General features: G+C 42.2%; 1 protein-coding gene across 2 annotated transcripts in view; it reads left to right on the plus strand.

Annotated features, from left to right (window-relative positions):
• hs2st1a (heparan sulfate 2-O-sulfotransferase 1a) overlaps window positions 1-26,644 on the plus strand; it is a 254,012-nt gene that overhangs the window by 6,132 nt on the left and 221,236 nt on the right. The window contains exon 1 of one of the 2 annotated variants that reach the window (XM_070886549.1): window positions 4,738-5,072. The exons of the other annotated variant lie outside the window; for it this stretch is intronic. The gene's annotated coding sequence lies outside the window, so the exon portion shown is untranslated. Of the gene's footprint in view, window positions 1-4,737; window positions 5,073-26,644 lie in introns of those variants that run through there. 2 annotated transcript variants of the gene reach the window in all.

Below are 26,644 nucleotides of genomic sequence, written 5' to 3' on the forward strand. Positions count from 1 at the left end.
TGCTGGGGCCCCAGCTGTTTACACTGTACATTAATGATTTAGACGAGGGGATTAAATGTAGTATCTCCAAATTTGCGGATGACATGTGGCAGTGTGAGCTGTGAGGAGGATGCTATGAGGCTGTAGAGCGACTTGGATAGGTTAGGTGAGTGGGCAAATGCATGGCAGATGAAGTATAATGTGGATAAATGTGAGGTTATCTACTTTGGTGGTAAAAACAGAGAGACAGACTATTATCTGAATGGTGACAGATTAGGAAAAAGGGAGGTGCAAAGAGACCTGGGTGTCATGGTACATCAGTCATTGAAGGTTGGCATGCAGGTGCAGCAGGCGGTTAAGAAAGCAAATGGCATGTTGGCCTTCATAGCGAGGGGATTTGAGTACAGGGGCAGGGAGGTGTTGCTACAGTTGTACAGGGCATTGGTGAGGCCACACCTGGAGTATTGTGTACAGTTTTGGTCTCCTAACCTGAGGAAGGACATTCTTGCTATTGAGGGAGTGCAGCGAAGGTTCACTAGACTGATTCCTGGGATGGCAAGATTGACCCATCAAGAAAGACTGGGTCAACTGGGCTTGTATTCACTGGAGTTCAAAAGAATGAGAGGGGACTTAATAGAAACGTTTAAAATTCTGATGGGTTTAGACAGGTTAGATGCAGGAAGAATGTTCCCAATGTTGGGGAAGTCCAGAACCAGGGGTCACAGTCTAAGGATAAGGGGTAAGTCATTTAGGACCGAGATGAGGAGGAACTTCTTCACCCAGAGAGTGGTGAACCTGTGGAATTCTCTACCACAGAAAGTTGTTGAGGCCAATTCACTAAATATATTCAAAAAGGAGTTAGATGTAGTCCTTACTATTAGGGGGATCAAGGTGTATGGTGAGAAAGCAGTTGTGGGGTACTGAGGTTGCATGTTCAGCCATGAACTCATTGAATGGCAGTGCAGGATAGAAGGGCCGAATGGCCTACTTCTGCACCTATTTTCTATGTTTCTATGTTTTGCTTTCTGCATCCTTTTTATGGTTTAGTGGCTAGAGCAATTGACCAAAATGCACTAAATTACCTTTCATAATCTTTGCCCCTCCCAGGAGTTGCATTTTGTAAAATATTTTTTTGTGATGTAAACAGCAATGCAAATGATGCTTGTTTCAAGTAAGTGGCATTTTTAGTTTTCAATATGGTCGTTGTGTAATCTTTTACGTTGCGCATAAAGTATCTACTGATGTGAGCTGGATCCACTGTTTACTCTGTGAACTCTCATTCCTAGCAAAAAATAGTCTCACCAGTCATCTAATTTTCTGCAGTCAGTTTTTTGATATTTTGGCTGTCTTCTTTGATGTTGAAGGATGGACGAAACAATGTTGTGCATGCTTGTTTGCTGCTACACTCTACTGTTTCCTTTTCAAGTGGCATTAATTAAAATTCTATAAAATAGAGCAAATGATAAATCATTTCCATTATTAATAAGGGATGCACCACCTTCAAAATGCAGTCCTCCAATACTTCAGGTAGCATTTGCTTTGAATATTGCTATAGTTTAATTGCTAATTATTTTCATACTTTCCAACAATAAAAATTTTAGCCACTTCTGTTTATCTAGAGGATAACATTTGATTATAGCTAAGTAAGCTAAATATATTTTTGTTTAAATCTATTTTTATAGGTAGTATCTCGTAGCCTTAACTATTGATCCTGTTGCTTTTCTAATGACATAAATTTTGTCTCTCTCAATTACTGGACATTTTGATTTTTTAAAAAGACATTTAATTCAGAAAATTCACAAATATGAATCCAACAATATGAACAGGAATCTAGGTTGATGTTATCTGGAGTGGATTTTGTTTGAACTTGCATCTGGGTTTCTGCTGGAAGAGGATTAGACTATTTCTAATGCGGGTATTTACCCAGTCTATATAAAACTGCTATCTTTTTCTGCTCAATTATATTTTAGTTGCAATTTTAATTCCCCCAGTTACCAGGCAGATCATAAAATATGTATATCCTTGTTCATTATTACAAATGAGTCTTGGTTAATTTTATATTCTTTTGCAAATCTTTTCCCAAGGCCTCCTTGAAGCAGGCAGATATAAAAAAATCTCACCAAGGCCAGCTGTGCTGCCCAGCTATCATGCAAAATTTAACATTTAGCTAAATAAATTGGGGTCTATCCATGACAAGGAAAATTGGGTAGTGTAGACTTAATGGACTAAGTGGCTTTATTTATGCCAGCTTTTCCATTCTAAAGAAACATGTTTCTCAGTTTTCTTTTCTCTGCATGTAAATTGTTCGATTTGTATTTTGTATCTAAATCAATTCGGATATCCAGTATAGATATGTGCATGTTACCTAGTACTTGCCAGTTATCTTCTGAATGGCTTTACATCTTCAATGTGAGATGGTTAAATTTGTGTACAGAATTCAATAAATTCTAGCAGTTTTACAGTAAAAGGTACTGTTGCTAGGATTTCAGCAAAGTCTAATTGTGAAATTTTCATTCCATGTCTACTTGAATGGCAGAAACAGAGCATTATAAATATAAATTTTGCCCATGCAAACTTCGGTTGTTTCTGGCGATAACATTTTGAGTTGAAGGTGGCAGGACAAATGAATAAAGCTGTTAAAAAACAGATGGAATCCTTGGCTTTATAAATAGAGTACACAAGCAAGGAAGCTATGCTAAAACTTTATAAATCACTGGTTAGGACTGGAACTATAATACACTACCTGAAAGACTGAGGGAAGCAGATTCAATAATAACTTTTAAAAGAGAATTGGATATATACTTGAAAAGGAAACACATTGCAGGGTTATGGGGAAGTGTGGGTGCCGGATTAATTGGATAGCTCTTTCAAAGAGCAGGTAGAATGGGCTGACTGGCCTCCTGTGCTGCAAGATTCTATGGTAAAATACCGGTCGTCATGGTATATTATGTATATTATATATTTAATAAAATCAGCCATGAGCTTATTAAATGGCGGAGCAGGCTTGAGGGGCCTACTCCTGCTCCTATTTCTTATGTTCTTATGTACTATTGACCGCAGTAGTGGTGCAAGTAACGTGAGGTGCTGAATTAAGGGTACAGCTAAAGATGTTTACTGAAGTGTGATTTTTCCTAAAAGTGTATCAATACTTTTATATTAATAAGCCTGGATTAATAACAGGACTGATGAGGTTATATATTTGTCATTAGACTCTTTTTGCAATCTATAGCAACGTTCTGTCAATTTGTACACAATGGATAGATGGGCTAGATTTTCGGTTAAAAACGGTACTTTTATGCCACAATTACTGTTTTCGCTGCGCTACTGTTGTTAGGCCGAACTTTCGGCCTTTACGATTGGTAAAGGAGGCGCTACATGACAGTACGCCGTCAGTTTCGGCAACTTTAGTCCGGAGCCAGGAGTGCTGCGAGAGAGGTCTTGGTAGGGGGGGGAAAAACAAAAAAATAAAATTCTAAAAAACATTCACAAAACCCATGGCTATTAAATCACTGAAAAATAATTAAAAAATAAAAACTTTTAACTTATCTTTTTTTCAGGTTTTCATATTTAGCGCTGCTGGCAGGGCCTCACCGACAGGTTTGACCTGTCTGTATTCTGGGCGCGCCATACGGGTCAGGAGAGTGCTGAAAGTACGATGCAAATGCAATCTGTTGCACGTCGGCGCACCTCTCCCTGGCGGTACTTGGAAGCGCCGCTGCAAAGAGGTACCCGAGGATTCTACCGACCGGATTTAAGCCACGGAGGGTCAAATCGCGGCGAAAATCTGGCCCTTAAAGAAACTGAGAGTTTACACTTGGAAGGAATAATGATGTATATTAATTTATTGAAGTATTTCCAGCAACTTCAACAAATGAATGAAGAATTTGCTGCACATGTAATTTTACCTGGTGGTTTCCATGCACATATTCAGGATGATTTCAGCTGAATAAGGAGTACATTATTCTCATTGATTTGGATTGTTGGTATTGCAAAGACTTGAATCTTCTGCCAGCAACTGGGTATAAATATACTTTGATTTAAAAAAAAAAATGAATGCTGTTCCTTTTAATAATTTGTATCTAAGAATTGAAATTTTAACTTTTAATACTGATGTGTCCAACCATAATCTTGAAGAAAAACAGTTACTGAACATAAACCTGACTGTTTGTGACCTTGGTGTCCTGTTTGACCTTGACCTTGAGCGGAGATTCCGGCCCCACATCCTCTCCATCTCCCAAGAATGCCTACTTCCACCTCTGTAACATTGCTCGTCTCCGGCACTTCCTCAGCTCATCTGCAGAAACCCTCATCCGTGCCTTTGTTATCTCTAGACTGGACTATTCCAATACTGTTGTGGCCGACCTCCCACCTTGCACTCTCCGTAAACTTGAGCTCATCCGAAACTCTGCCCATATCCTAACTCGCATCAAGTCCCATTCACCCATCACCCCGTGGTCTCTGATCTACATTGGCTCCTGATCCGGCAACAATGTTGATACGGATTCTTTTCCCTCAATCTGTCTCAGCGAATACACTGAAGCGAACACTTTATTGCTTTTACGTAAAAGACTTTTATTAAGAATTCATCGATATAGACTTGTCGTGACAAAGGAATACCCTCCCAAGGAGCCTGTTCACCTTCCTCAGGACAAGCCCCGCTTCAATGCAAAAGCTCAATATTTATACAATTTCAGAACATAACACAGTTGAGTAACACTTGGTTCATCCAATCCCCTTTCTGCCTCCCCCCACCAGGTACGTCCAATGGCAGGCCAAGACAAGACTTGACTGACTCTCTCTCTCTTGGCCCGTGTTGCACCACTCCTGTCGTTCCTCAGCGAAGGTCTTTATTCAGCTAGGGAGCAGAAGCAGCTGGAATAGAGATAAAGATTAGTACGGGCGGCAATGGATTTATTACACGTTGATGAGCTTGCAATGATGCAGATGAATCCAGGCGCTTCTCCCCTCAACCTTAACTGCAGTGGGCGGAGTGAGTAACACCTGAAAAGGCCCCTCCCATCGTGGCTCTAATCCCTTTCGAATCCATTTCTTAATCAACACATACTTTCCTGGTGCCACGAGAGACGATTCAGGTAAGACTGGGAGGTCGAGGTGAGCATCTCGAACCTGGTTGTGGGCTATTCAGAGCCTGAGTCAGGGCAAGAACATAGGTAGTCATTTCCTCAGTCATGTGGTGGAATTGGACAGTGGAGGAGACATTCTGATTCCATGGGGTCCTAAGGGGCCTACCATAAATGACCTCAGTTGGGGTCAGTCTAGCCTTACCGGCGGGGGTAGTTGGATCTGGAATAAGGATATGGGAAGGAGTTTGAGCCAATTGAGTCCGGTCGATGCTACCAGTTTTGCAAGCTTGGTTTTAAGAGTTTGATTAGCACGCTCAACTAGTCCCGCAGCTTGGGGTCGGTAGGCACAATGCAGCTGCTGGTTAATGCGCATCTGGGAACAGAATTCCTTGTGAACTTGGCCAATAAAGTGAGGGCCATTATCGGAACTCAGTCGAGCTGGGATACCATATCTAGGAATGATTTACCTCATTAACACCGCAACAACAGTTTGAGTCTTATTGTCCAAGGTAGGGTAAGCCTCGATCCATTTGCTAAACACATCTACTATTACTAACACATATTTGTAACACTGAACTCTTTGCAACTCAATGTAGTCCAACTGCAAGGTTTCAAAGGGACCTTCTGGTAGGGGTGTCTTACCCCAATCACAGGGGACTCCTTTCCCCGGATTATGCTGTTGGCAAACAAGGCAGCGACTACTGATGTTCTGGGCCAGCGCCTGGAGTCTAGGGTGCTACCAAGTGGCCAAAAGCGTGTCACTTGTTGTCCTTGCTCCACAATGAGGAGCAAAGTGCTTATATTCAATAACCCATAGGGCCAACTCGTCAGACATGCAAGTCTGTTCCGCGGGAGTGGTCCAGAGTTTAGAAACATTGTCATAAGTACATCCATAATCTTTCCACAACAGTTTATCTTTTTCAGGAGCGTCCTCCTGTGCTTTAATGACATCTTGGATGGTTGGCATTGGTTTTTCTGAGGCCGACTTATCCTTTGCAGGATTTTTAATCTGACTCATCATTCTGGGCACCACCATCTGTTGTCCGCCTATCCAGAACGAGTGAACAGGCTGGGGCTCTTTTCTCTCAAAGGGAAGACTGAGGAGTGACCTGAGAGAGGTCTTTAAGTTTATGAAAGAGTTTGACATGGTAGACGTAGAGAAGATGTTTCCACTTGTGGGCGAGACCAGAACTAGGGGCCATAATAATAAGATAGTCACGAATAAATCCAATAATGAATTCAGGAGAAACTGTTTACCCATAGTGGTTAGAACGTGGAACTTGCTACCACAAGGAGTAGTTGAGGCAACTAGCATAGATGCATTTAAGGGGAAGCTAGAGGAAAGAAAGACTTGCATTTATGTAGCGCCTTTCACATTCACTGGACGTCCCAAAGCACTTTACAGCCAATGAAGAACTTTTGAAGTATAGTCACTGTTGCAATGTAGGAAACGCAGCAGCCAATTTGCGCACAGCAAGCTCCCACAAACAGCAATGTGATAATGACCAGACAATCTGTTTTGTATATTGGTTGAGGGATAAATATTGGCCAGGACATCAGAGATAACTCCCCTGCTCCTCTTCAAATAGAGTCATGGGATCTTTTGTGTTCACCTGACAGAGCAGACGGGGCTTCGGTTTAACGTCTCATCTGAAAGACTGCACCTCCAACAGTGCAGCACTCCTTCAGTACTGCACTGGAGTGTCAGCCTAGATTTTTGTGCTCAAGTCTCTGGAGTGGGACTAGAACCCACAACCTTTTGACATGCTAGATAAACACGAGGGAGCAAGGAATTGGGGGATATGTTGATGGGATGAAGAAGGTTGGGAGGTTCATGTGGAGCATAAACCCCGTCATGCACTCGATGAGCCGAATGGCCTGTTTCTGTGCTGTAAATACCTTGACACACTTTGTAAAATGTGACACTGAGCCACATAGAGGTCAAAGAAGTACCTTTTAAGTAGCATTTTAAAAGAGGAGAGCGAGACGGAGAGGTTTAGGAATGGGAAATCCAGAGCTTCGGATCTAAGCAGCTGAAGGCATGGGTGCCGATAGTGGAGCTATGAAAATCAGGGACGCGCAACAGGCTAGCAGTGAAGGAGTGCAGAGATCTTGAGGGTTGTAATGCTGGAGGAGATTGGAAGGGGCTGAGGCCGTGGTGTGATTTGAAAACAAGGAATTCTCAATGATTGCGACAGACTCCCACTGTTTTCTGTCATTGTAGCCAACGTATTGATGATGTAGCGAGAAGTTGAATTGTTTCTAGTCTGAAATAGATTTTATAATAAGCTATACAGTCCCTTTTTGGAGAAGGGTGATACAATTAAGAATTGTTGCACCATAAAGATGTAGCTATTTGCACTAGAAAAATGCTCTGATAGGCTCCCAATGAGCACATGACCTGATTGCTGATTGGTCCCCTTGGGAGATAAGCCACACCCAGAAGTTTCTCTGGAATGTGCAATTGGAACCGTCCAGCCCAAGTTCTGTGACTTTGCAAAGTGTAGTTTGAGCCATTCTGACTTCAGACCTCAGACAGTATAGAGCTAAGTTCCTTAAGCCACCACCCCCCCCCCCCCAAAGCTCAAATTCCTTACCTCCGCCCCCCACCCTCCGAAATCCAGCCCAAGCCCCTTCCCCCCCACCCCCGCTGCCAGTCCAAGTTTGTTGCTTTTCAAAAGCTAACCCAAAAGCTCTAGTAGCTGCCAATAGTCACTAACCCAAATGACACGGGAATAATGTAAAAAATGTAATGACATTTATTGACACAGTACTATCAAGTGACATTGTACAAATTACATGATTAACATGGAGGGGTCGGGTCGATGCGGGTTGGCGGAGGGGTTGGGTCGACGCGGTCGGAGGGGAGCGGGTGGGTCGATGCGGGTTGGCGGGGGGGTGGGGGAGGGGGCCGATGTGGGTTGGCGGAGGGGTTGGAAGTTTAGCAGCACAGCTCGTAACGTGGTTGTTGCGTTGCCCCACTTCCGGTTCCAGTTTGAGGTTTGCGGAGTCTGCGCCTGCGCAGGGGGCAGAGTCTAGAGCTCGCAGGCACAGAAGTACGCTAAAATACCGAGTGCAAATAGTCACTTTGGATTATAAAATAAGCTGTTTCTCCTTAAGAAAGTAAGTGAAGACAAAACAAAAACTGCATCCCAGAATTTCTTTGGAATGTAACGAATGAGACTCATTGGCCCCAAGTTTCGCCATGATTTGCTCCTGATTTTTAGGAGCAACTGGTGTAGAACGGAGTATCTTAGAAATCGAAATTCTCGCCATTTCGTTTGCTCCAGTTCTAGTCAGTTAGAACAGTTTCGCTTTGGAACAGAATTTTTTTTTCAAAAGGAGGCGTGTCCGGCCACTTACGCCTGTTTTCAAAGTTTCGTCAGTGAAAACTTACTCCAAACTAACTTAGAATGGAGTAAGTGAAGATTTTTGTACGCTCGAAAAAACCTTGTCTACACTTTAGAAAATCACGCGTAGAGAATGCGGGAGTGCGGGGTTTAAAGGGAAGTTTACAAACATTAAACACTTCAGTTTTACAAATAAAGAGCCATCAATAATAAATGATAAAAACATCAACAAATCAACCAATAAATCAATCAAAAAAAAATAAATAATTTTTGAAAAAATCAATAAATAAAACATTTTCTGCTTACTGACTGCAGCACTGGGAGCCCTGCAACAGTGTGCTAGGATGCCCCCCAGTGTGTCTCTGTCAGTGTCTCTATCTCTGTCTGTGTGTATCTCTCATTCTCTGTCAGTGTCTGTGTTTCTGACAGTGAGGGGAGTGGGAGGAGGGAGGGAGCAGAGGGAGGGAAGGGAAGGGGGAGTGGGGGAGGAGGAGGAGGAGGAGATGGGGAGGAGGAAAAGGGGGGAGGAGGAAAGGGGGGGAAAAGGAGATTTGGGGGGTGGGGGGGGGAAGAAGGAGATAGGGGGGGTGGTGGCTGAACGGGCCAGGCCCGTCCCCAGCACCAGATTTACAGGTAGGTGGCTTTGGGTCGGGGAGGGTGGTGGGAGGGAGGTCGGTTCTGTTCGGGTCGTGGGGGAGGGAGGGAGAGGGAGGTCAGGTCGGGTCCAGTCGGGAAGCGGGAGTCGTGTCGGTGTTGGGTCCGGCGCGGGAGCTGGGTCAGGTCCAGTCCCGGGGAGCGCGGGTCGGTGTCGGGGGCGGGAAGCGGGAGTCAGGTCGGGAGGAAGCAGGAGCTGGCCATGGGAGGAGCCTTATTCACGCAGCCCCAGTGAGGCCATTGGGCCAGGGCTAGGGACTGTGTGCTTCGGCCCCACTGTAGCGCGCATGTGCAGAGGTCCCGGCACTGTTTTCAGCGCAGAGACCTGGCTCCGCCCCCTACAGCTCGTGCTGCGCTGCACCGAGCTGCAAATGACCTGCAGGGAGCCGGAGAATCTGGAAGTTTTTTTTAGCCGCACTTTGTGGCATGAAAAACGGGCGTCCAGGTTGGGGCTGCGCCGTTCTAGGCGCGGCTCGAAACTTGGGCCCATTAAATCTACATACTGTACTCTTACAGGCATGGTTAGCACACCTTGCACTCGGCATTTAATACCAGTAGACTTTACCGTGATCAATATGTACATAAAATCAAATGATTTGGAAGGAGGTCATTCTACTAAAATATGAAAATTATAGTATAAACTGTCATAATAAGTTTTTGTCAAGGATTTTGGGATAGCTGTCGTAAAACTAATGAAATTCTGTCTTTAAATCTTTGCTTTGCAGATCTCATTGGGGTTTCATTGCTAATGCTGTTGCAATGTAAGGTTATAAGCTGGGTCATTAATCAAGGAATGTCTGATCTGTGACCGTCTAATTCTCATGGTGCATGTTGTGTGAAAGAGGAATGGACACTGATGTATAAAAAGGGTGGACAATGAGCAAAGAAATATGAAACTGTTGCCACATCTGTTTGCAGCTAGTCCCCCCCGCCCCCACACACACAACTTTTGTGAATTTTGTTTGAACAAGTAATTGAGTTATTTCTTGCAGCATAAGTGATGTAAAGTGAGCGCTGATGGTAGAAACAGCTGGTCTGTTAATGAGTTTGTGGAAATAAAGAAAAAAATGACGGGCAGCATCTCTGGCTCTGTCAGCAGGAATGCAATGGATTAACATGCAACTTGCCTTTCTAGCAGCACTTGTGTCTTCCTCCTTCAGTCAGGCTCTACGGTAATCAGAGAAAGAACTTGCATTTATATTTGTGCTTTTCAAATTGTAGTATTGTCATTTCCCGAGGCAGGTCCTAACTGAGTAAGGGAGCCCCCACTTGTACCTAGTCTCGCTTCTGCTGCTCCTCATGTCCCATCATGCTCCCAGCATCACGGGCCTCAGCCATCTGGCCTATGGCTACGTCCTCCATTCCCTCCAACCTAGACCCTGCTTAGCCTATTTTGTCATATTTACCAGTTTCTCCACTTATAACATTTGTAATATATTTGATGGCACATGCATTATGGGGACTTCTAACAGTGCTGGTTTCCCACTGCTGGGAAACTGGTGAAGATGATGAAGCAGGCCTGAGAGCAAGGTGGGAGAGTAGGAGTAGGTTTGCAAAATTATTTGGGGCACACACTTCAGGTTAAAGGACAACGGGGAGTGAAGATAGTGAATGGGGGAGAGTGAGTGTATTGTGGATGGGGAAACATTGAGGAGGTAACAAGAGAAAGTAGATGGGAAGAGAGTGAGAGATTTGGGGAATTGCCAATGGACAGATGAGCAACAAAGAACGATTGATGGGGTAAGGTGTGGCTCTGAGCGGAAGGGGACAATGCAGTATATGAGGGACCATACTAACTTTTTCAGAAGAGCAGCAGAGTGCTTGATGTTGAGGTACCATTTCATTCCTCGTCAAAATAATTCCACATTAAGAATGACATCCTAAATATATTCAAATTTTTAGAAAATAAATCTTTGAAGATAAGCCAGTCATTGGGGCGTTTGAATTGTGTACATAGGATTTGTGATTGCCTTGTTTTTTCACAAATATCTAATAGACTAGATGCTTTACTGTAACATAGAAGATTATCCTTTCACTTCTGGGTCCTGGATAGATTTTAATGTTGGGTGATTTTAGCTGGTGTTTGCTGAAAAGGCCCCAATGAATGTCAATTCCATTCTTGGTGAATGTGGGCTCATTTACACTTTCCATCATTAACTGTCTTAGTCCAAGCCCGCAGATGCTGAAGCTACATGATGTCCGGTTGAAGATATCTGGAGTGAAGGGGGCAAGAATGAAATAAAATATCCACACAGTTCCAAATATCTACAAAAGATTTCCACTCGGCAGGCAAGATAAATTGAGGAAGAAGGTTCAGAGGGGGAAAGCCACTTGAGATTGATGGCATTGCCTGACATCTTTCCCTTCCATTCCATTTTTATACTGGAGTAATTTACAAAACTGGTAAAATAATAGTGTCAGATTTACATGCTAACACAATGTCAGCTTTCATGCTGAATAGGGGATTAAACTTTGTCAAAATGATCTGTGTTACATATACTAGTGTATATGTGACAGGCTATTTAGGTAGTTGGGTATGCCTATTTATGATCTAGAGGGCTAGAAATGCAGTTTTTGGCAATATCGTTTTTCTCTCGTTATTTTACGGAAACAAATAGCACTAAAAACTTCGCCATTTTTTAAGGGGGTAAAATTGGCAAAAAAATGCACCCGACGGTAAAAATCGGCATTGCACGAGAAGTCGCGGTGGAAACCACAGTCCTTGCCAACTTTAGCCCTAGGCTTATCACTGCCAAAAATACAGGCCCTGGGAGGGGAGAAAACACACACAAAATTTGCAAAAATAAAAAGTCAAAAAACATTCACTATACACTGAATGTCGCTGAAAAATAATTTTAAATTGAGAAACTTCAACTTACCTTTTTTTGCAGGTCTTCATACCTACCGCTATTTCTGGATCTTCAACGCAGGCTTTTATCAAGCGTTTTTATTTCACCGAGTACGGGTTCGTCGAACGGCCAATTTTAAGCGGTGCAGTTTTTTTTTGGTGTTGCGCGTTGTCTATCTGCTTTTCGACGATATTTCAAAACCACCATTTGTTAACTTTGGCCAATTTAGGTGAGTACCTTTTACCGGCAAAAAAGGCAAAATATCGCCGAAAAAACGAGTGCAAGGCGTGGCAATTTCTCCCCCAGTGACTTTAAACTGATGCATTATTTTGGTGCATTAGATTTATGATAGACTCATTTTATATTTCTGGTCAGTTGTACTCCACAACATCAGTGGTTTATATACTAATTGCAGTTTTGCACAAATCCTTTAGCGGTAATTTCAGTTTGTGTTTAAGCTGTTGCAAGTTCCTGTTTGGCCAGCATGAACAAATTCACTCTGGCTAAGTTGCATTAGTTTCCCAGTCTCAAACACTCACAGACCTTCTATCATTGGTAAATACATTGTCCCAGTATTAAATCAATTCTCCCTCAAATTCCAGGCAATTAATAGGATTCATTTGCCCTTTAATTTACAAAAGCACCTATTGAAATAGCTTGCCATTGATTGTTATATCATTTCACCATCCTTCATTATCAATCATGATACACTGGTTCTGGTGGCAGACAAGAGCTAACACTGGCAGATTGAGAAGTGGCACACAGTGCCTCCAGGAAATCCTTTGATCTTGTATTGCTTTTTTTTCACTCAATTTCTTTGGAAGAAGGAAAGCCTCAGGAGTTCTAAATTCTATTGCATTAAATTCACAGCTTGCATGTTCTATGAAAGCAAAATTACCAATGTATCCTTCATTTCAACCATGTTTTGAGTTAAAACCTGTAGATATTTCATTTTTTAATGAATTGTTAATGAGTAGCAGTGAATGAATTTGTTTTATATACATAGGATATACAGCATAGACAATGGCCATTCGGCCCAACCCAGTCCATTCTGGCGTTTATGCGCCACTCGAGCCTCTTCCCGTCTTTCCTCATCGAAATCTATTACCATAAACCTCTTTTCTCTTCTCCCTCATACCCTTATCTAGCCTCTCCTTAAATGCATCTATACTATTGCTTCAACCACACCGTGTGGTAGTGATTTCCACATTCTCACCACTCTCGGTAAAGAAATTCCTTCTGAATTTCCTATTTGATTTCTTGGTGATTATCTTATATTGATGGATTCTAGATTTGCTCTTCCCCACAAGTGGAAACACTCTGTTTCTACTCTATCAAAATCTTTCATAATTTTGAAGACCTCTATTTGGTCACCCTCAACATCCTCTTTGCAAGAGAAAGAAGACCAAGCCTGTTCATCCTTTCCTGATATGTATACCTGCGCATTTCTGGCATCATCCTTGTAAATCTTCTATGCACCCTCCAGTGCCTCTTTATCCTTTTTATGATATGGCGACCAGAATTGTACCCAGGTTCGATACAAGTTTAGCATAACTTTTCTCTACTTTTCAATTCAATCCCTCTAGAAATAATTCCTAGTGCCTGGTTTGCTTTTTCATGGCCTTGTTAACCTGTTACTTTAAGTGATTTGTGTATGTGTATTTGTATTCCTAGATCCCTCTGCTCTTCTACCCCTCTTAGATTAGGTTTTTCCAAGTAATATGTGACTTCCCTATTTTTTACCGACCAAAATGTAATACCTCACATTATTATCTGTGTTGAATTTTATTTGCCAATTATATGCTTATTCTTCAATTTTATTAATGTCTTATAATTTTTTTGAAGTCCTCCTCAATATTGACTAGCCACCACCCCCCGCCCCCCCCCCCCCCGCAAAATTTGGTGTCATCTGCAAATTTAGAAATTGTGTATTTGATTTCAAAGCCTATATCGTTAATATAAATTGTGAACAACAGTGGTCCCAGCACTGATCCCTGTGGAACACCACTTCCTCCCTACTGCCACTCTGAATAGCTACCCTTCACATCACTCTCTGCTTTCTGTCTTGAAGCCAGCAAGTTATCCATTCTGCTACTTGTCCCCGATTCCGCATGCTCTGACATTTTTTTGTCTGTTATGTGGTACCTTTTGGAAAAACTAGATAAATTACATCTACTACATTACCCTTGTCTACTCTCCCTGTTACCTCTTCAAAAAATGTAGGATTGGGGAAGCAAGACTTTCCCTTTTGAAATCCATGCTGACGATTCATTATTGTATTTCTGATTTCTAAATGTTCTATTTTTTCCTTGAGTAGGAATTCCATTATTTTTCCTACTACCGCTGTTAAGCGGAATGGTCTACAGTTCCTTGTACATGTTCTATCTCCTTTCTTAGAATAGCTAACATAATACCTATATTTAACAAATTATTAAATTTGTGTAGTAATGCCTTTGCTATCTTTGCTAGATTTGCATCTCTGACAAATTTGCTATAATTCTTTGAGGATGTAATGAAAGGGTGGATAAAGGGGAACCAGTGGATGTGTGTATTTGGACTTCCAGAAGGCATTTGACAAGGTGCCACATAAAAGGTCACTGCACAAGATAAAATTTCATGGGGTTGGAGGTAACATATTAGCATGGATAGAGGATTGGCTAACAAATAGAAAACAGAGTAGGGATAAATGGTTCATTCTTGGGTTGGCAATCAGTGGGGTGCTGCAGGGATCAGTGCTGGGACCCCAACTATTTACAATCTATATTAACGACTTGGAGGAAGGGACTGAGTGTAACGTAGCCAAGTTTGCAAACGATACAAAGATGGGAGGAAAAACAACGTGTGAGAGGAGGACATACAAAATCTGCAAAAGGACATACAGGCTAAGTGAGTGGGCAAAAAATTGGCAGATGGAGTATAATATTGGAAAGTGTGAGGTCATGCACTTTGGCAGAAAAAAAATCAAAGAGCAAGTTAGTATTTAAATGGAGAAAGATTGCAAAGTGCTGTTGTACAGCGGGACCTGGGGGCACTTGTGCATGAAACACACAAGGTTAGTATGCAGGTACAGCAAGTGATCAGGAAGGCCAATGGAATCTTGGCCTTTATTGCAAAGGGGTTGGAGTATAAAAGCAGGGAAGTCTTGCTACAGTTGTACAGGGTATTGGTGAGGCCACACCTGGAATGCTGCGTGCAGTTTTGGTTTCCATATTTACGAAAGGATATATTTGCTTTGGAGGCAGTTCAGAGAAGGTTCACTAGGTTGATTCCGGAGATGAGGGGATTGACTTATGAGGAAAGGTTGAATAGGTTGGGCCTCTACTCATTGGAATTCAGAAGAATGAGAGGTGATCTTATTGTAACGTATAAGATTATGAGGGGGCTTGACAAGGTGGATACAGAGAGGATGTTTACACTGATGGGAGACACTAGTACGAGAGGGCATGATCTTAGAATAAGGAGCCGCACATTTAAAACTGAGATGAGGAGGAATTTCTTCTGAGGTTGTAAATCTGTGGAATTCGCTGCCTCAGAGAGCTGTGGAAGCTGGGATATTGAATAAATTTAAGACAGAAATAGACAGTTTATTAAACAATAAGGGAATACCTAGTTATGGAGAGCGGGCAGGGAAGTGGACCTGAGTCCATGATCGGATCAGCCATGATCGTATTAAATGGCGGAGCAAGCTCGAGGGGCCATATGGCTTCCTCCTGCTCCTATTTCTTATGTTCTTATCTCCTCCCAGATTCTTTTAAAATGTGCAGAAATAATCTGTCCGGACCAGGGGTTTTATCCTGAGTTTGGTTGGTTTATTTAATATTTCTCTCCTTTTTTAAATTTTACATACAGTTATCTCATCATCCAATGTCATGTCCACCTGTTCTGTCATCCTGGTAAATACTGAAGCAAAGTAATTAATATTTCTGCCATCTCTCTATGCCTGCCTGTGATATTATCCTGTCCATCCCTTAGTGGTCCTATTCCCATCCCGACTTTCCTTTTTTTTTATTGATATGCCTGTAAAATATTTTACTATTTTGTTTTAGGTTCCTTTATAATTTAATTTCAAAGTTCCTTTTTGCCTTTCTAATTTTTTTTTTTAAACTTCTCTCAGTTCACATTCTCACTTGTCATGCACTCCCCTGCTGTCCATGTACTTATATATGCTTCTTTCCTTGCTCTCAATTTTTCTCTTGTCTTTATTCAACTATGGTTTTTACATATTTCCCTAATTCCTCGACCTCCCTTCCACTATTGGGTGGTCTATAGACTGGCCCTATTGGTGTGATTGATCATTTATTATCTTTTATCTCTATCGACATGAATTCTATTTTTGTTTTGCTGATAGCTATCACTTTTTTCTCTACTGCCATTATGCTATTCCTAATAAGTACAGCTACTCTACCTCCCCCCCCCCCCCCATCTTTTCTAAATATGTTATATCCTGCAATGTTTGATTCTCAGTCCTGATTTTTCTGTAATCATGTCTCCGTAATCCCTACTGTGTCTAGTTTCTCTCAACGTATTATTGCCTCCAGCTCCCCTGTTTTATTACAGACATTGTGTGCAGTGCTATACAGACAGTCAACTCATTTTTAATAGCAGTTCCTCTCGCTCTATTTTTAACCATCTTTTTACACTCCTGTTGTATAACTATTTATTCCCTGGCCATCAATGCCCCCTTTTATTTTTTATTCTTCTTTCCTATGCTCTCCTGTTTTGTTTATATTTAGTCAGGTTTCCTTCCTTGTAGATTCCTCCCCCTGTCTTATTAGTTTAAAGCCTTTGCCACCTCCCTATTTACCATTTCTGCTAGGATATGGGTCGCACCCTGGATCAGGTTAATAGCCAACATTAATAATACTTACAACCTTGCTGAACTTTGTGATTTTCAAAACAATATTGATCACATTGACTGGCCATATCAATACTCCGGTTACAAGAGCAGGGCAGAGACTGCGTACTCTGACATGTGGCTCTCCTGACCACTCAAAGCTTATCTACAATCTAAAGGTTCAAGTCTCAGGAGTGTGGCAGGTTACTTGCCACTTACCTTGATGGGTGCAGCCACAATAATACTTTGGGGAACTCAACACTGCCCAGAACAGAAATGATCACTTGGTTGGGACCCTGCCACTGGACTCCATATCTAACCCATTTTGTACCAATGTGCACAATCTGCAGGTTGAACTGCAGGAGCTTACCAAGGATATTTCAACTGCACCTCTGTCCACTGTGACTATCACCATGAAGGACAAGAGAAGAAATGTCATGGGAATGCCATCACCTCCAAGTTTCCCGCGAGTCTCACACCAACGATCCTGACTTGGTCATTTTAATACCGTTCCTTCATTGTTCATGGCGAATATCAAGGAATACCCAATTAGCACAAGTACTGCAGCAGTTCAAAGAGGAAGTTGCCATCACCTTCTCGTCAACTAGGGACAGTCAATAAATATGACTTTACCAGCATTACTCACATACTGAGAACTGCAATTTGCATTCATATAACGCCTTTAATATAGTAACACATGCCAAGACAAAAATTGATGCTGATTCAAAGCCGAGTCATTCAGCCAGGTGACTAAAAGTTTGGTCAAAAGAGGAGGTTTAAAGGAGCGTCTTAATGGAGGAGGGCAAGGCGGAGAGGTTTAATGAGGGAATTCCAGAGCTTAGTGCCTAGACTGTTGAAGGCATAGCCTGCAATGGTGGGATGGAAGAATTTGGGGAAGCACAAGAGTGTAGAGTTGGATGAACGAATAGTTCTCGGAGGGTTGTAGGGCTGGAGGAAGTTGGAGATAGGGAGGGGCGAGGCCATGGAGGGATTTGAACATAAAGATAAGAATTTTAAAGTTGAGGTTTTGGTGGACTGAGTGCCAGTTTAGATCAGCAAGCACCGGGGTTGATGGGTGAATGGGACTTGGTGTGAGTTAAGATGTGGGCAGCAGAGTTTTGGATGAGCTAAAGTGTATGGAAGGTGGCAGATGGGAGGCCGGCCAGGAGAGCATTGGAATAGTCAAGTCTGGAAGTAACGAAAGAGTAGATGAGGGTTTCAACAGCAGATATTTAAAAAAACCTGATGTATTGGTTAATTGGTTTATTCAGGTAACTTCCTTTATTTGCATGATAGCTATATCATTGATTTGGGCTCAACAGAACCAAAAATTAAGTAATATCATAAGTCGCTGTATCAAAATAACTGAATGGTTAAAATGATTAAACAAATTCCACGTAAAGGACATTGACTGTTGTCAGTTCAATTGTCTTGTATTGCAGACTGACTTCAGAATTTGCAGTATAGTACAGTATAACATTGAGCATTCACAGGGACATTTAAAACATCTGATTTTTAATAGATAAGGGGGAACCAGTGGATGTGGTGTATTTAGATTTTTCAGAAGCCAGTCGACCAAGAGGTTATTAAACAAAATTAGGGCTCATGGGATTGAGGGTAATATAATTAGATTCACTCCACCTGATATCAAGAAATGGCTGAGTGCACTGGATATAGCAAAGGCTATGGGCTCCGACAACAACCCAGCTGTCGAGCTGCAGACTTGTGCTCCAGAATTAGCTGCGCCTCTAGCCAAGGTGTCCAATACAGCTACAACACTGGCATCTATCCAACAATGTGGGAAATTGCCCAGGTATATCCTATCCACAAAAAGTAGAACAAAACTCCAATCCAGACAATTAGCACCCCATCATCAGCAAAATGATGGAAGGTGTCATTAACCGGCACTTATTCACCAATAACCTGCTCACCAATGCTCAGATTGGGTTCCGCCAGCACCACTTGGCTCCAAACCTCGTTACAGCCTTGGTCCAAACATGGACAAAAGAGGTGAGGTGAGAGTGACTGCCTTTGATATCAAGGCAATATTTGACAGAGTGTGGCATCAAGGAGCCCGAGTAAAACTGTAGTCAATGGGAATCGGGTAAACTCTCCACTGACTCGAGTCATACCTAGCACAAAGAAAGGTGGTTGCTGGAGGCCAATCATCTCAGTCTCAGGATATCGCTGCAGGAGTTCTTCAGGGCTGTGTCCTAGTCCCAACCATTTTCACCTGCTTCATCAATCATGAGGTCAGAAGTGAGGATGTTCTCTGATGATTGCACAGCATTTAGTTCCATTTGCATCTTCTCAGAAAATGAAGCAGTCCGTGCAGCCAGACCTGGACAGCATTTGGGTTTGGGCTGATAAGTGGCATGAAGCATTCACACCACAAGTGCCAGGCAAATAATCATCTCGAACAAGAGAAAGTCGAATCACCTCCCATTGATATTCAATGGCATAACCATCGCTGAATTCCCCACCATCAACATCCTGGAGGTCACCATTGACCAGCAACTTAACTGGACCAGCCACACACATACTGTGGCTACAAGAACAGGTCAGAGTCTATGGCGAGTGACTCACCACGTGGCTCCCCAAATCCTTTCTACAAGTTAGAAGGCACAAGTCGGGAGTGTGATGGAATACTCTCCACTTACCTGGATGAGTGCAGCTCCAACAACACTCAAGAAGCTCGACACCATCGAGGACGAAGCAACCCACTTGATTGGCTCCCCATCCACCACTTTAAACATTCATTCCCTCCCACGACGTGCTACTAGATGCACAGCAGCAACTAGAAAACAGAAGACTGAGGGGGTGACCTAATAGAGATCTTTTAAGATTATGGAAGGATTTGATAGGGTTGACTTGGAGAAGATATTTCCATTTGTCGGGGTGGCCATAAATACAAGTTAATCATCATTAATAAATCCAATAGGGAATTCAGGAGAAACTCCTTTACCCAGAGAATGGTTAGAATGTGGAACTCGCTACCACAAGGAGTAGTTGAGCTGAATACTATAGATGTATTGTAATAGGTAGCTAGATAAAGACAGGGGGTATAAGGGAATGCTGATGGAGGTTATGCTTATGGGGTTAGATGAAGAAGAATGGGGTGAGGCTATTGTGGAGCAATAATGCTAGCATGGACCAGTTGAGCCAAATGGCCTGTTTCTGTGCTGTACATTCTTTTGTTCTATGTATATTTTACATAGCATCCACTTTTAGAAAAAAAATCTGTTCAGGTCTTTGCAATTTTTATTTAGGTTCTGTCCTTTCCAAAGATAACAATCATCATCCATTCATCAAATTCTGGTCTCTTCAGTAGCGCTGGTTGTTCTGGTCTTTATAGTTTCGAAGTACACAGATCAGTTATTGTGGTTGAAATACGAGCAAATGAAATCCCTGCATAGCAGTATATTGAACTCTTGCTGGATAGGAAACACATTTCTTCTTCATCTGAAAATGAGGCTCATTAGGATATGTTTGTGTATCTCAACACTTGTGGTTTATCTAAGAATTTCAATAAATTGCAATAATCATCATTTGGGAAATGTCAATATGAGCTCCACCAGCACACCCTAAATGTCAGCTCCTTGAGAACTGAAGTGTAATTTCCAAATTCTTCAACTGGATGCTGTCTAAAAGAATGATAATTCTTTGATTCTGTGCTTTGGGCTATTTAGGCTGCTAGAAGTTAATTTTCTAATTTATGTCAAAAAACATTGTACCTTCAAAGTAAGGAGGCACAATCGATTCTGTTTCCATAAGATTGACTTCAAACAATGCATAAACCTGGCCAGCAGATGCATGTATATCCATACTTCACAGTAACTTAACAAAGTAACTTAATCCACAAAATGAGTTAGAATACTGATTTTTGCCTCTGTTACCTATATTTCAATGCAACCAGAGTAAAGAAATGAATCCTCCTGTTGTTTTAAGTGTTCCAGGTGAAATATGTAGTTTTACACGACAGTGAAAATGTTCTTAGTGCAGTTGTGTGAAGTGTACAATTGTTCATCTTTTGGCAGTGTTGCCAGGAGGACTGGTGTGGAGAATAGCAAATTCAACATAAAACAGATGCTCTTGTGAGATTGAAGTAAAGGCAGAAGAGAAAGTCCTCTGCTTAACATCTAACCCACATATCCCACTTGTTTTGAGGGTACCCGATTTTGATGCTTGGTGCCAAAAAGTTCCATTGTTTACACTGATCCTTCAATTTCAATTTGATGAATGTAAACACTTTTTGGCAGAAAGGAAAAGAGGTCAGGATCGTAAGCAATTGGAAAAGTTAGATATGGGAAATATCAACTATATTATATTCAGTATGCCCCAGCATTTTTGTAGGTAATATTAGAACAAAAACAGTGAAAACACCAGTTTATTTGAAACTTCTGTTTTTCTGCACATTTAAATGGAATATTTTTGGACTTTTGTAGATAAGTTCAACAGCAAGCCAGGGAAAATATAACCAGATTAAGAGATAATTAAATCAGCTCTTCTCTGACCCAACGTTAACTCCAGCAGAGTATGCCTATTATTCCAGTATGATATTTCCATTTCCTTCTCTTGGCTATGCTGGTGCCTGCTAGGAACTGAGTTAAGACTGGCCCAAATTCTCTATTGGGAGCCATATAGTTTCATGAGAACTGAGACAACGACTCCTCTTAGTATGGGTTGTTAATTCAACTTGTATTCCTGCCATGAAAGGAGCATCATGTTCTGTCCCACTTTACCATCAATTTGCTTCTTCAGGGTTCAAATTATTAAAAGTTAAATGTGTTAATTTAACCTTTCAAACAAAAAAAAAAACAATTGAGTTGAAACCGCACTGCTCCGATAAGATCTGAGAGAAGTCGTCTTGACAGTGCAAAACCATTTTTACCTCTTGCATGCTGGATGAAAGATGGCATTTTAAAATCCCAGGGACTGAACCGCCCGCGTACCCTTTCAGTTCGATAGTGACGTGGCTTCGAAAGAAGGGAATGGGTAACTTGGCTTACTGAAAGGATGATTTTTGAAAATTCTATTTGTAGCAATGTATATGATTGAACAGCTCCAAATGCAAAATGTACCCTGTTTGAATATATGCCAAAGAACTGGAGAATGTGTATTCAACAGTATTCCTAGATAATTGGAGCAATTTATTTCTGCAGCCGTTTAATGTGACAGGGAAATGGCAGATAGTAAAGCACCTTGTTGCTGTATGCAAACTTATTATTCTGTTTTATGGTTAAAGCTCTCCAACTACCCCTTTTCTTATAGTTTTATTATAGTTTGCCAAAACTATGAGGTCTAATTATTTTTTACATATCGATTATCTAGATCATGTAAATTTTATATCCTGCCATGATTTATGCTCAACTGTTTAATTGTCCTGCTTTAGTGTATCTCTATTAATCATTACTAGAGGAATAAATCTTATTAATCCAGCAGTACAGTGGTGAATGGACTTAACTTATTAAAATATTGTATGGGAGTATAGATGTGGATAGAAAATATGACCTTCCTTGGCCATATGGTGCAGTATTCTTTCTTGAAATCTGCATCTGCTTGGTGTCCTCCTAAACAATGAGCTGTTTTTTTTCACTGTTCACCTCGACTCTCTTCACTTTGCTTGATTCATGATTTTGGTTTTTTTCCCCTTGCATTGTTGCTCAGCAGTAAATCGCCATGCTGCGTCACAGAACTGCCAGGTCTCTTCTTCAAAATGAAAACTTTGTGAAATTGCTGAGTGATGCAATTCTCTAAGGGCAAAAAAGTGCTTTTTTTGGAAAAAAAAGCATTGTTTCCTTCCATTAAAGTAAGATAACTGGCTACATAACAATCACTGCAACTCTTCATATTACATACCTTAATATGTATTGAGGTGAAGTGCTATGTAAATGCAAGCATTATTCTAATTGTTCCCTTTAAGTAAATTAAAATGTGACTGTCCATGTTATAAGGGAATACATTCAGTAGTGGACTATCTCAACTGAAATCTATCTGATGAGAGATGAGTGAATGGTTGATTTATGTTTGGGGAATGTGAAATTGGAAGTTTTGCCATTCCAAAAGGGGATCTGGTGAATTTCTAATTGAGCAGTAAATAAAAATTGGGGGAGTGCGAGTTGCTCTGATGATTTTTATGGGAACCTGTTGCATAATACCTATCGGGCCCAAAATTCATCGGTATACAGTCCAGAAATGCTGAAAAAACACCGACATACCGCCCAGCGGAAAATTCATCAGTGACATACCGCCAGATGTTATGCACACTGCCTGCCCATGCACACCACCAACATATCTCCCAGAAAGTGCAAAATTCATAACACACCACTGACATACTGCCGGAAATGCATACCGTCCTGGAGAAGGTGCTTTTGAGTGGATCTTAAGTGGGTGGTATGTACACACAGCTGACTGGTTTGTTTGATATTACACAGATTTTTATAGTTCTCCACAGTTTGATGTATTTTTAAATGGAATGTAGTATTTTCTAGTGTTAGGCAATAATATAAATGGTCTAATTAAGCCTTATTTACTCTTTTATTAATGAACTATAATTTAAAAATTATTAGTCTCTCCCATCTCCCCACCCCACAGTGATCGTTCTCACTCTCTTTCCCCCCGCCCCCCACCCACCACACACACACACACACACACACACACACACTAATCTATCTCTCTCTCTCTCTTTCCCCCCCACCCCCACCAGGCGCTGGCAGTCTCTGGCCTCTCATCGGTGCCTCTCGAGATGCGGGGGACGGAGCTTGAGAGCCGCGCGCGCACACAACTTGGGAACTGAAGATTCCCGAGTCAAAAGGCCGCCTCTGCCGCACACCACCTGCTGTACTCCGCTCGGCTTACCGGCGAGAAAAATGGGATGAAATTCCTGCCAAATTGGCCCTCGCAGTTCTGGGCGGTGAAAAATGGGTGGCCAATGTGTTTCACCAATTTTGGCCCCACAGTGTTCAGGACAAACCCAGGTTTAGCTGCTTTAATATTTGGTTGAGGGGCATGTTGGGGCTTCTTGCTCTGCCTGTGGCATTCCAAAATTAAACTTGCTGGACTCGCTGCAGGATATACTTTTTTATAAAGCTAGCTGCGTGTGTACATGTTACATGGTGAGGAGTCATGGGACACTATGACTCCTCACCATAATAGCAGCAATCATAATAGCAGCTTTTCATCGCTGCAGTGTGCTGAGTTAGCTGATCCCAGATGGGTAAGGATATAACATGACGTCCCGATCCTAGCCTGGAGAGGGGTATACATTAATTCTATCATCATTCATCATCATCACAATCCATCATATTATATTTGTCCAGCACATCTCTTTACAGAGCAATATCTGAAGTATTTCATGAGAAAGTGGTCACCAAGCAGGAGAAGGGAAGATGGGGATTAGGAAGTGGTGAATGCAAGATTGAAGAAAAGGTTTTTTGTCAAGCCCTTGACGGCAGAAAGAAAGACAGACTTAGGACGTCCCAAAGTGCTTTACAGCCAATGAAGTACTTTTGAAGTGCAGTCACTGTTGTAATGTAGGAAACGCGGCAACCAATTTGCACACGGTAAGCTCCCACAAACAGCTGCTTCTTGAGCAGTACCCCGGAGTCAAGGATGACTTGCTTCCACATTAATTAATATAAGTTCTAAGGTGACTGATGAGACCAATGCAGGATCTACCGTCTGTCCCAGGCAGGGCAGGTGGTGGTTGAAAGGACGGGTGGGTGGGATGCTTGCATTGTCATGCGCGCGCCTGCTGTTTGTGCTTGACTTCCGCTTGCTCCCGGCGAAGAGACTTGAAATGTTTGGCGCCTTCTTGGATGCTTCTCCTCCACTTTGAGTGGTCTTGGGCTAAGGATTCCCAAGTGTCAGTGGGGTTGTTGGACTTTTTCAAGGAGGATTTGAGGGTGTCCTAAAAACATTTTCTTTGCCTTCCTGGGATTCGTCTGCAGTGTTGGAGCTCGGAGTAGAGCGTTTGTTTCGGGGGTCTAGTGTCGGGCATGTGGACGGTCTACATCCTAAGATTCTAAAAGAGGTGGCTGCAGAGCTAATGGATGCATTGGTTTTGATCTTTCAAAATTCCTTAGATTCTAGAATGGTGCCATCGGATTGGAAGATAGCAAATGTAACACTGATATTCAAGAAATTCAAGAAAAGAGGGAGAGAGAAAACAGGGAATTACAGGCCAGTTAGCCTGACCTAAGTCATCAGGAAAATGTCAGAATCCATTGTTAAGGAAGTGGTATTAGGGCATTTAGAAAACATAGAAACATAGAAAATAGGTGCAGGAGTAGGCCATTCGGCCCTTAGAGTCTGCACTGCCATTCAGTGAGTTCATGACTGAACATGCAACTTCAGTACCCCATTCCTGCTTTCTCGCCATACCCCTTGATCCCCCGAGTTAAGGACTACGCTTAACTCTTTTTTAAAAAATATATTTAGTGAATTGGCCTCAACAACTTTCTGTGGTAGAGAATTCCACAGGTTCACCACTCTCTGGGTGAAGAAGTTTCTCCTCATCTCGGTCCTAAATGGCTTACCCCTTATCCTTAGACTGTGACCCTTGGTTCTGGACTTCCCCAACATTGGGAACATTCTTCCTGCATCTAACCTGTCTAACCCCGTCAGAATTTGAAACGTTTCTATGAGATCCCCTCTCATTCTTCTGAACTCCAGTGAATACATAGAAACATAGAAAATAGGAACCCAGTTGATCCAGTCTTTCTTGATATGTCAGTCCCGCCATCCCGGGAATCAGTCTGTTGAACCTTCGCTGCACTCCCTCAATAGCAAGAATGTCCTTCCTCAAGTTAGGAGACCAAAACTGTACACAATACTCCAGGTGTGGCCTCACCAAGGCCCTGTACAAGTGTAGCAACACCTCCCTGCCCCTGAACTCAAATCCCCTTGCTATGAAGGTCAACATGCCATTTGCTTTCTTAACCGCCTGCTGTACCTGCATGCCAACCTTCAATGACTGATGTACCATGACACCCAGGTCTCGTTGCACCTCCCCTTTTCCTAATCTGTCACCTTTCAGATAATTGTCTGTCTCTCTGTTTTTACCACCAAAGTGGATAACCTTACATTTATCCACATTATACTTCATCTGCCATGCATTTGCCCACTCACCTAACCTATCCAAGTCACTCTGCAGCCTCATAGCATCCTCCTCGCAGCTCTCACTGCCACCCAACTTAGTGTTATCTGCAAATTTGGAGATACTACATTTAATCCCCTCGTCTAAATCCTTAATGTACAATGTAAACAGCTGGGGCCCCAGCACAGAACCTTGCGGTACCCCACTGGTCACTGCCTGCCATTCTGAAAAGTACCCATTTACTCCTACTCTTTGCTTCCTGTCTGACAACCAGTTCTTAATCCATGTCAGCACACTGCCCCCAATCCCATGTGCTTTAACTTTGCACATTAATCTCTTGTGTGGGACCTTGTCGAAAGCCTTCTGAAAGTCCAAATATGCCACATCAACTGGTTATCCCTTGTCTACTCTACTGGAAACATCCTCAAAAAATTCCAGAAGTTTTGTCAAGCATGATTTCCCTTTCACAAATCCATGCTGACTTGGACCTATCATGTCACCTCTTTCCAAATGCGCTGCTATGACATCCTTAATAATTGATTCCATCATTTTACCCACTACTGATGTCAAGTGGGGTTACATTGGCTACCCTCCACTCGATAGGAACTGATCCAGAGTCAATGAAATGTTGGAAAATGACTGTCAATGCATCCGCTGTTTCCAAGGCCACCTCCTTAAGTACTCTGGGATGCAGTCCATCATGCCCTGGGGATTTATCGGCCTTCAATCCCATCAATTTCCCCAACACAATTTCCTGACTAATAAGGATTTCCCTCAGTTCCTCCTTCTTACTAGAC

The sequence above is a fragment of the Pristiophorus japonicus genome, chromosome 8, assembly GCF_044704955.1.
Source record: "Pristiophorus japonicus isolate sPriJap1 chromosome 8, sPriJap1.hap1, whole genome shotgun sequence".
Classification (NCBI taxonomy): Eukaryota; Metazoa; Chordata; class Chondrichthyes; family Pristiophoridae; genus Pristiophorus; species Pristiophorus japonicus.